General features: G+C 43.6%; 1 pseudogene; it reads left to right on the top strand.

The window, feature by feature from the left end:
* Positions 1-42: 42 nt before the first annotated feature.
* On the top strand, positions 43-11,973 carry LOC115195134 (adenylate cyclase type 10-like; annotated as a pseudogene).
* The last annotated feature ends 187 nt before the right edge of the window (positions 11,974-12,160 follow it).

Here is a 12,160-nt window from a genome sequence, read left to right as displayed (position 1 = left end):
AGTTGAGCAACTGTAGTTTTGCATCTCAAAGAAGCTCTGTCCATGGTTCTGAAACCGAAATGCATGGCATTCAAGTAACGTCGTTTTTAGTTATAAAAAAAATACTTATAATAGCTACTTCTTTTTGAATTGGTTAACCAGAGTTTGTAGTGAACAGCTGAATTCTAAAACGTTCACGGAAAAAAACGGCCGTTCAAATTCGCTCAACGGAAAAACATGATGCCCCTAAACTACAGCTAAAATGGGTTGGATAAAGGGAGAGGGTGAGATAGAGGACTCGTACAAAATAAGCAAAATAGCTGCCCATGTACCTGGTCTTGTTGTCTACAACACCTTCACTAACGATACCCCCTACGCGGAGAACTTTCATGGAGTCCTTCTCGTCGCGGATGTATCGGGCAAGCTAATCTCAGTAGCTAGCTACATTAGCTATCTCGCTAGCTAACATGAGCTGGAAACCCGTTTCGATCTACATTTAAAAGCTAGCTAGCTAACGTTTGCTAACCCACTAGCTAGAAGTCAACTAATCCATTTTGTATATTTTTTAGGCTTCACTAATCTGACTGAGAAATTCCGTTTGAGTAGCAAGAAAGGCTATGGAGCGGACGAGTTGACACGCACACTCAACAGCTACATTGGGGAAATTAGCTGTGGTTTCATTAAGTTAAAGCAATACAATATCAATCTAACCTGATGTACCGTTAGTTAACTTAGACTAAGTTAGTCAACAACAACAAAAAATTACCAAGCACTGTTTGTTGCCTGTATTTCAGATATCCTTGATGCTGGGGGAGATATTCTGAATTATGCAGGTAACAATAGTCTTCCCTCAGCTTTAAGACAAAGATTCACCATGATCACAATTCCTAGCTACAGTACTTTTCTACTCGTCATGGCCAAACAACTTTTAATCACAGGCGATGCCATCTTGGCTCGCTGGACGGTGGAGAGGGTCCAGCTCAGTGAAGTAATCTCCCTGGTGGTCAAATGCAGCCTCAACATCTAGGACCAGTGTGGAGTCCGGGAGACGGAAGTGGGCTGCCAGCTGAAAGTTAAAATAGGTGCTTGTCTGAGTCTCATACAGGCCGAGAGACATGTTTGTGCTATAACACCAGGGCCCATATTCACAAACAGTGCAGATCTAGGATCAGTTTTTCCTTTAAAATCATAAGGAACACAAGCATTTCACTGCACCTACAATAACATCTGCTAAATATGCGTATGTGACCAATACAATTTGATTTCATTTTGATTTGAATAAGGGACCTGATCCTAGATCAGTACTCTACGCTGTGTGAATTTGTGCCCTATCCGGCTACACTTGACTTCATAGGCAACTAGAACCTCAAATAAGATACCCTTTATCCTCTGCTGTCCCAAGATATATCTGCTGGGAAGCTCTCCAAGGTGATCGTAGGAGATGAGATCAGTCAGTACTTTGTGGTGATTGGCCCAGGCAGTGGACAAGGTGCGGCTGGCAGAGGAGTTGGCGGTGGCCAGGACAATCATCTTCTCACCTAACACCTGGGAACTATGTGAGAGGGACAACATCGCCATTGACCCCATAGAGAATGAGAGAGCCGTGAAGGTGTGTGTGTGTGGGGGGGGTGGATGGATAGATGGTTACTAGAGGTCAGCCGATTAATCGGAATGGCCGATTAATTAGGGCCGATTTCACGTTTTCATAACAGTCGGTAATCGGTATTTTTGGCCACCGATTTGCTGATTTAAAAAAAAATGTTTTAACACCTTTATTTAACTAGGCAAGTCAGATTAAGAACACATTCTTATTTTCTATGACGGCCTAGGAACAGGGGTTAACTGCCTTGTTCAGGGGAGATTCAGGGATTCGTTTTTGCAACCTTCTGGTTACTGGTCCAACGCTCTAACCACCTGCCTTACATTGCACTCCACGAGGAGCCTGCATGGCAGGCTGACCACCTGTTACACGAGGGCAGCAAGAAGCCAAGGTAAGTTGCTAGCTAGCATTAAACTTATCTTATAAAAAACTATCAATCTTAACATAATCACTAGTTAACTACACATGGTTGATGATATTACTAGTTTATCTAACGTGTCCTGCGTTGCATATAATCGATGCGGTGCCTGTTAATTTCTCATCGAATCACAGCCTACTTCGACAAACGGGTGATGATATAACAAGCGCATTTGCGAAAAAAGCACTGTCGTTGCACAAATGTACCTAACCATAAACATCAATGCCTTTCTTTAAAATCAATACACAAGTGTATATTTTTAAACCTGCATATTTAGTTACTTGCGTTCATTGCCTGGCTCGTTGCGAACTAATTTGCCAGAATTTTACGTAATTATGACATACCATTGAACAGTTGTGCAATGTAACAGGAATATTTAGACTTAGGGATGCCACCCGTTAGATAAAATACGGACCGGTTCCGTATTTCACTGAAAGAAAAAAAACTTTTTGTTTTCGAGATGATAGTTTACGGATTCGACCATATTAATGACCTAAGGCTCGTATTTCTGTGTGTTTATTATATTATAATTAAGTCTATGATTTGATAGAGCAGTCTGACTGAGCGGTGGTAGGCACCAGCAGGCTCGTAAGCATTCATTCAAACAGCACTTTTGTGCGTTTGGCCAGCAGCTTTCGCAATGCATTGCGCTGTTTATGACTTCAAGCCTGTCAATTCCCAAGATTAGGCTGGTGTAACCGATGTGAAATGGCTAGCTAGTTAGTGGGTGCGCGCTAATAGCGTTTCAAACGTCACTCGCACTGAGACTTGGGAGTGGTTGTTCCCCTTGCTCTGCATGGGTAATGCTGCTTGGCTGTTGTCGATGTGTTCCTGGTTCGAGCCCAGGTAGGAGCGAGGAGAGGGATGGAAGCTATACTGTTACACTGGCAATACTAAAGTGCCTATAAGAACATCCAATAGTCAAAGGTATATGAAATACAAATCGTATAGAGAGAAATAGCCCTATAATTCCTATGTAACGCCCTGGCCATAGAGAGGGTTTTTTGTTCTCTATTTTTGGTTAGGCCAGGGTGTGACATGGGTGGGCGTTCTAGGTTTCTTTTTCTATGTTGGTGGTTTTCTTTGTTTCGGCCGTGTATGGCTCTCAATCAGGAACAGGTGTAGATCGTTGTTGCTGATTGAGAGTCATACATAGGCAGCCTGTTTTTCCTTTGGGGTTTGTGGGTGAATGTTTTCTGTCTAGGTTTGTTAATCCTGACAGGACTGTTTGGCTGTCATTCCTTGTCGTGGTTTGTTTTTGTATAGTGTTCATTCGTTTATTAAAACCCTTAATATGAGCACATCCTCCGCTGCACCTTGGTCTCAATCTGACGACGGCCGTTACATCCTATAATAACTACAACCTAAAACTTCTTACCTGGGAATATTGAAGACTCATGTTAAAAGGAACCACCAGCTTTCATATGTTCCCATGTTCTGAGCAAGGCACTTAAACGTTAGCTTTCTTACATGGCACATATTGCACTTTTACTTTCTTCTCCAACACTTTGTTTTTGCATTATTTAAACCAAATTGAACATGTTTCATTATTTATTTGAGGCTAAATTGATTTTATTGATGTATTATATTAAGTTAAAATAGGTGTTCATTCAGTATTGTTGTAATTGTCATTATTACAAATAAATAAAAAAATTGTCTGATTAATCGGTATCGGCTTTTTTTTGGTCCTCCAAGTATCGGTATCGGCGTTGAAAAATCATAATCGGTCGACCTCTAATGGATACAGCTACGAATGTAGTTTCAAGTAGGCGGGTGGTTGCTAGATAACTGTATGTACATAGTGTCATTCAATGCAGGTGCGATACATCAAGCGAGAGCCCAGTTTTTCTCTTGAGAAGTACCAGGATTCAATAGGAACGTCTGTAGAGCATGAAAAAGTGACAAGAGGTACAGTAAAGAAAGTAGCTAGATATCAGCCTGTGATATTTCTACTTGCATGGTTGTGTTGTAACATCCTAACCAGTCCTTTTTTTGGTCTACAGATTGTGTGAGGAGAGCATCTCGACTGATGTCAAACGCCGAGTTTGAGAAAACTTTACAGAAGTACATAATGAAAACGGTTTTGCAGAAGGTAAGAACCTACCTACTACCGTCCTCTTTATTTACAATAGCAAAAGTTGTCAGTTTTTCAAAATCAGAATCATGTATTTGTGAATGTATAAATGTAGGCTCTGTTTTAATGTCCACACTACTACTTACCTAGAATTAAGAAATGTATTGAGCAAACTTTCTAATAGGTATGCTAGTATGGTCACTGGAACATAGCCATGGTTTTCTATTCTGACCTCTCCTCCCTCATTAGACAGATGACGACTAGCCTCTGGAGTATCTGTCTGAGATGCGTCTGGCCACCATAGTGTTTGTCAACATGCAGTTCAGGGGAGGAGAGAGTGACCAGGAGCAGTGTATGACCGTCCACCAGGCTGCCATTGGCATCGGTCAGCAGATAGTCAAGCACCACGGGAGGGTCAACAAAGTGTTCATGCTCGACAAGGTCAGTTAGTGGTTTATTCAAGGTGGAATCCTGGGGGTTTATTCACTAGGAACCAAATGAAAGCAAACAGGATGAAACGGGGAGGGACTAACCTGAACTTGTCTAATAAGAAACACTTTGTTGCAAAACGTTTTCATACATTGTGAACTAATGAATACACCCCAGCATTTCTCTGTTCCCGGTGGCAATGAGACAAACGACAAAAACAATTAACAAGAAACAGAAACAAAGGGGGCACTCACCAAGACTTTCTTCTTCAGTCAAACCCACTGTATGTTTTTAAATAACAAGGAGTTTGTTGCAGGGCTGTACTTTCCTCTGTCTGTTTGGGCTCCCTGGGGACAAGCAGGAGGATAAGTGTGCCCACGCCTTACAGGCTGCCTATGGAGTACATGAACTTTGCCAGAAAGAGATCCCCAACCTCAAGTAAGGCCCATTTCAGCCTAATATTCTAGGACCACATGCCTTTACTTTTTATCAAGCTACAGATGTTGGATTTTAATTTGATCACCCTGTTGCAGGACATTTTAAACTTGTTGTGTATTCTGAAGTTTGTAATTTCCACTTTGAAATTTCAGACTTGATTTTCCCTTATGAAAAATGTATGAACTCCTACAAAAATGTCTATGAATTATAATCCACATAATAATTCACATTTCCTGTTGCTACAGGACTTTTTTCCTGCTCTAGCAAACTGGCTCAAGTTAAGATCCTACATCAGTATTACACTTGAGTGCAACATGTTGTATAGTTAGTTAACAAAAGGTCCAATGTTGTCCAACAGGACTGTCTCTGTTGGAGTAACCACAGGCCCAATGTTCTGTGGTGTAGTAGGACATCCAGTGAGGCATGAATACATAGGTACAATCCCCTTGACATCCTCTTGATGTCACGTCCTGACCAGTAAAAGGGGTTATTTGTCATTGTAGTTTGGTCAGGGCGTGGCAGGGGGTGTTTGTTTTGGTGTTTTTGGTTTAGGTTCTATGTTTTCTATTTCTATGTTTAAATCTAGTTTTCTATTTCTATGTTGGGTTTTTGGTAGGACCTCCAATTAGAGTCAGCTGGTTGTCGTTGTCTCTAATTGGAGGCCATATTTAGTTGAGGTTTGTTTCACTTGTGTTTTGTGGGTGGTTATTTCCTGTATAGTCTGTGATCCTTATGGGACTGTTTTGTCATTTGTTTTGTTTAAGTGTTATTTCTAATAAATTAAGAAGATGAGCACTTTACCCGCTGCGCCTTGGTCCAATCCTTACGACGCTTATGACACTTGAACTCTCAGGTTTGCCACTGCCACCTTACTATAACTTGTTGTAGCCCCTTTTATTTTATTTTAACTCACATACTTTTATGTTCAGATTTTGTACAAGTTTTACCAGTTTGACCTACGAACTTTGAACTCTATCTGTGTCCTTTGCTGTTAGTGATTGGTCGTAAGGTGAACCTGGCGGCACGGCTGATGATGCACTACCCCGGGGTGGTGTCATGTGACAGCGTGACTTGCTACTACTCAAAACTGCCCCCATTTTATTTTAACGAACTGCCCAAGAAAGCCATGAAGGGAGTCAAGAACCCTGGAGTCCTATATCAGTTCATGACCAATAAACATCAGATGTGACCATCTGATGTGACCGACATCATTTATAGTCCACTAACTCATGACTCATACTCACTTTCATATTGAGCACTGTACTATTGTCATGTTAGATAATTAAGTGTATTGTTGTGGCTTTCTTGTATTGAAATGCTACATAGGGAGACATATTGCAATTGTAATAAGAACTTATAAAGGCTCATACATGCTTATTAAACAAAATCTCATCTCCAGAACTGTTGGTAAAGCAACTATGTCCATTGAGAGGAGGGATATCCTCTTTTGGGTGAGTTTACTCAAGTATTGATGATTATGAATGACATGCATTCATCGTGGAAGATCACATTGATTTGAATGATATGTTGAGCTCAAATGCTCCATGGGCCGAGAGAAAGAAATTGAAGTGCACTCCAGCATGCTGAAGGGCTTCTTGGAGGCCAGGGCTGCCCGGTCACAAGAACTACAACAATGTTTTGATCTACGAGGGGCCTATTGGCTATGGCAAGAGCCGCCTGATGGCTGAGGTGGTATACAGAACAGCCAAGGATGGAGTCAGGTCAGTGCCAACTGTTAGTTAGCCGGGTCCCAGATCAGGTCTTGGCAACTACGATGGTCATTGTCATGCCAAATGCACAAACAGATCTGACACCAGACTAGTTGATAATACAACAAATATGTGCTATATCCCAAGCTGTGGTCATTTAATTTCATCGTAAGTGAACCCCAGTAGTGACAGAAAAATGGACGTTGTCACGTCCTGACCATGGTAAGCTGTTATTTTCTATGGTAGACTGGTCAGGGTGTGACAGGGTGAGTTTTTCTATGTTTTGTATTTCTATGTTTAGGTTCTAGTTTTCTATTTCTATGTTGGGTTTGTTTGGGATGATCTCCAATTAGAGGCAGCTGGTCCTCATTGTCTCTAATTGGAGATCATACTTAAGTAGGGTTTTTTTCCACCTGGGTTTGTGGGATCTTGTTTTTGCACAGCTCTGTAAAGCCTGCAGAACGTGACGTTCGGTTTCCGTTAGTTGTTGTTTTGCTTTAGTGTTCTGAGTTTAAATAAATATTTATCATGAGCACTCAACACGCTGCAGCTTGGTCTACTCCTTACGACGAGCGTCACAGACGTCAACAACGGGGGATTGGAAAGCATTTCTTCTGTCTCCTATCTTTCAGAGTGATCTCGTTTGAGCTGGCCAAGACGGACATCAAGCAGTCCAACTACGCTCTCCAGACCCTACTGGCCATCGTCATGTCAGCTTCAGAGCTACGCCGAGCGAGAGTGTCCTCCTCTCCAAGATCCTAGACCCAAAGATGAGGCAGAACCTCTGCCTTCTCAATGATATCCTGTTAGTCAAGGTAGGTGGGATCTCTGAACGTTCCTTTTCTGAAAGTTCTTATTCTTTTTCGTAGTAGCTAACGAGGGTAGATGGGTCTTTTCTGTAAGATCTGTTCTATGCTTTTAGTTTGCTGTGTCTAAGGATGACACTCAGGGACAGTCAAACGAAGAACAAGAAGATGAGGAACTACTTTCTGGAGTTTTTTTGCAATGTACTGTGGAAGATAATAACGTGAATGATGTAAAAACATGACTTAGGTGGCAATTGATTGTTTGATGACTTCAATTGATTCATGATAACTACGTGTGTGTGGTCTGTCCAGTTCGCCGTGGACGAGTCGTGCGCATACGTGCTGGACCAGGATCACTTGGTGGCTCAAGCCTCATTGGCCTTCCTGCTTGAAGCGTGTGAAAGAGCCTCGGTACTGATGTGTATGGCCCTCATCCCCCACACCAGTCAGAGCGGGCCCTTCCCGGAGCTTAGCCGCATCATCAAGGACCCCCGGACCCTCTACCTTAACCTGCCTGGGCTGGAGCCCCCCCCGTCATCGCCCAGCTAGCCTGCCAGATCCTGGGGGTGGTCCGCATCCCTAGCGAGGTGGAGCTGTACGTGTACACAAACACACACACACACAGTGTGTGAATATACATACATTACACATATCGACTCTCCGAGGGTGTCTCGGGAGTTGGGAGTTTCACACCTCACACACGTTCAGGTTACCCACTTGTACATGCAGTGAAACAGGACAAATATAAGCATTCGACCGTAGACTCCTCAAAGACAATGGCTTGGGAATTGGGACTGTTGTGAATACTTAAACTAAACTGAAGCATCGTTATCCAGAGGAAGTAAAAAGTAATTTATTTAAATGTACACTTTTGAATTGGCTTGTCAGCTGTATAGCTATTTTTTGAAGACTCATTCTAAGGCTGTCACTGTCTCAGTACATGAATATCTCACAGAAGAAGCCAGAGTTACCTTATAAAAAACATACGTATAAATTAAAAGCGTAATCTGTTTTATAGGCTCCTGGTGGAGAGAAGCCATGGAGTTCCATACTACTGCGAGGAGCTCTTGAAGAGTCTGTAATCTGGGCAATCTGATCGTGATGGAGGAGGTGGAGGAGGAGAATGAGGCGAAAGACGTAGACATCCTGTTCCCTGAGCCCAGCCTGGTGGTACACAGCTCCAAACCCAGCAAGGTGGGACAAGAGGAGGACGCCAGGGCCGGAACGCTGGGTAGGAAGATGGATCTGTTGGCTAAAAATGTCTGAGTGGCAGGTCTCCCGGCCTATTAACACCCTCGTCTGTGAAACAGACAGACCTGTTGGCTGAGAATATATGAGTGGCAGGTTTCCCAGTTTGTGAAACACTGTAAGGTTGCAGGGCCACCCAAGGCATCCATGTTGAAATCCCGCAAGATCACAGCCCTGGACCATTTTGTCAACCGTGCTTTAGTCTGTTTTGTCGGTTGCCAAATTCCACGAAGTTCCCATCTCTCTGACATTGAAAGGTGTAGTACAGGGTTCCTGTATTCTGCCCCCAAACACAATACAACCTCATCTCATTAGTCTTATTTGATAGAAATGACTCATAAATAAAACACTAAAATCATTAAGGATGTTTTCTGTTCAGACATATCTATAGGCCTACTAATAATATAATTGTCACATGGATGACGCTGGAGAGACAAAGCAGGTACGGAGGGTAAAACATTTAATAAAGAACGGACATGGAACGAGACAGTAACAGCATCAGCAAGCTAATAATACAGCCATAAAACAATTAATTCAGCAGCAGGGAACAGAGCAAGGGAACTGACAAATATATGGGAGGGAATAAATAGGTGATGAATGAGTCCAATATCGCTGATGCGCATGACGACCATCACCACGCAGATGCTCATCAACATCCTGTCGGAGTCAGAAGACCCAGACAAGCTCGGTAAACATAGGTTTGTTCGGTCAGTGGAAATCTTAAACACAACACGGTTCAGTGTGTTGAGGGTGGAGAGAGAGGAGAAAGAGACACCATTCAGGAAATATAGATTTTCTGACATTATTTTCTATGTCTTCCATCCTTAAGAGAGAGGGAGCATACAGCAGGGATCATCAACTAGATTAAGCCGCATTACAATTTCTTTCTTGGGCGGACGGTCGGGGTTGCCGGAAACATACAGTAATTACAAATAATTTGTTGACTGCAAAATGACCGCAAGAAGCCCTAACAGATACAGTATAATGTTTGACTAAAACATAATTTCAAACCTTGCTTATGTTTGTATACGATCACATTTCTCTCTATAATGAGTGGGAATACTTGGGAAAAGATTTCTTAAATTAAAATCACTTGCCGCTGATTTCCTGGCGTTTTTAGTCTGTCACACAATAAAACATTTTTTGGCCCCAAAAACTTGGGTGGGCCAAATAAAACCACCCACCAGTTGGGGAACCCCGGTATAGCCACCCATACACTCTTCAACATCCCTCTCACTCAGACACACCTCCTCTGTCTCTAGACCATCTTCTCGTGCATCGACTACTTCCAGTACTGTCAGCTGAGTGGTCTGGACAACCAGTGTAAGATCTATGAAAGGATGCTGTGTGGAACCTGTGTTGAGCTGCCTGACTGCATGGAGGGCCTGATCCTCATCAGCTACTTCATTTTGACTTCCTGCTGTACTCAGGCAAGTTGGATATTGCATCCCTGTGGGACACAATCTCCACGTGACATATCTTAGTTAAGGAACTAATGTATAGTAATTATAAATGCCATTTAATTGACGCTTTTATCCGAAGTGACTTAGTCATACATTTTACGTATAGTTGGTCCCGGGAATCGAACCGTCATTGCAAGCTCCATGTTCTACTAACTGAACTACAAAGGACCACTACCATAGGTTGGGTCTCATGGTGTGTGTTCCAGGCTTTGCCTTCCATCCGTTTGAGGAGTGCTACACCTTTGTGGAGGAGACCCAGTCAGACCCTAACCTGGTGGCTGACACGAGTCTGATGATGAACCTCTACTCTGGCTCTGTGGTGAGTGGACTGATAGAAATGTTATGGATAGAGCCCACATGATTCTTTTCTCTACATGCCAGAGAGGCATTTCTGTTCTACATAACATATTTCTAGCTGAACGTTCTACAATGTTGTGCCTTTCAAAATGCAGCCCGAAGCTATACTCTAGTCCACCCTACTATCTTGTGTGTGTGTGTCTCCCCATCCTGTTCGGCCTAGGCATGCCCATCTGTGTGAGTGGGAGAAGGCCTGTTTCTTCTACACCAAGGCCTGTGGAGTGACCCAACAGGCTCCCTCATCCATTCACTCCATCCACGGCGTGGTCATGTTCCTAGAGTGTCAGGTGCTGCTGTTCAGGAAGGCCCTGGTGGAGCACAACGAACACATCAAAGCCATCAACCAGAGCACACAGAAGGTAGCCTAGCGACAGGTAGCCTAGCGGTTCAGAGCGTTGGGCCAGAAACCGAAAGGTTGCTGGTTCGAATCCCTGGGTCAACTAGTTGAAAAATCTGCTGATGTGCCCTTGATCAAGGCACTTAACACTAATTGCTCTGGATAAGAGCGCCTGCTAAATGACTAAAATGTATGCATGAACAGGTTCATGCACACGCTCACATTCGAACGTGCCTTCATGTGCCCATACCCACACACACAGCTGTGTAAGATGTACCTTCAGAAAATTCACAGCCATATTATAAATGTTTTCCCTGGAACTGTCCTAACAGCCATAGTGTTTCTTATGCAGCACTTCACAGAGTTCAACCAGAAGCACTCGACCAACAAGATGTACGCGACCCAGGTGCTGCACCTCAGAGCTTACACGTACGTGCTGGCGGGCCACGAGGCCCTGGCTAACGCCATCCTCATCAAGGCTATAATGCTGTGTCAGCAGCACGCGAACAAGCTGGAGGAGAGCTTGATCACACAGGATCAGGTACAGTACTGGAGGAAGGGCCTGAGATGACAAACGCACACACACACACACACACAAAATCAGGCAGAAGGAAGTACTGGATGCATGGCATGGGATAGCATGCACAAATGCATGCGGGCAAGAGAGTGCACAGTCTCACACACAGCCTCACATACCGTATAACGAGTATTCACAGGAGGCTGCTGAGGGGAGGACGGCTCTTAATAATGACCGGAATGGTGCAAATGGAATGGCTTCAAACACCTGGAAACCAATGTATTTGATACCATTCCACTGATTCATTACCACGAGCCTGTCCTCCCCAATTAAGGTGCTACCAACCTCCTGTGATGTGTATGCAGTCATTACACACACACACAGAACAGAAACCTCAACCACATGGATTTAAAAAAGACTGCAGTTACACGTCGTACTCCATGTAGTACAAGTCAGTGGAGGCTGGTGAGGGACCCAGAGGAGCTGACCCACACCCGCTACATCCCGGTGGGTGTGGGGCGAGATCTGGGCTGACAACTCCAGCCTGTACCTCACCCCAAAGGCAGAGGACACCCAGCTCCTCAAAGGCCAAGGATAGGGGCCCGGTTCCTTTATTGAGACTGTGGAGAGCACTGTATATGAGGCAAGTTATTGGAGCAGATTAAAAGGAGGTAATGTCATTGACGATTTGGTTTTGAACTGCGATGTCGTTAGGGGTTAATGAGTGTTGGTATCATTTAATCTCAAACAGAAGTTGATGGCCAAGCTATGAACGTTCACCAAAT

The sequence above is a fragment of the Salmo trutta genome, chromosome 6, assembly GCF_901001165.1.
Source record: "Salmo trutta chromosome 6, fSalTru1.1, whole genome shotgun sequence".
Classification (NCBI taxonomy): Eukaryota; Metazoa; Chordata; class Actinopteri; order Salmoniformes; family Salmonidae; genus Salmo; species Salmo trutta.
Note: the sequence above shows the minus strand (reverse complement) of the source record. Positions and strands in the feature narration are given on the sequence as shown.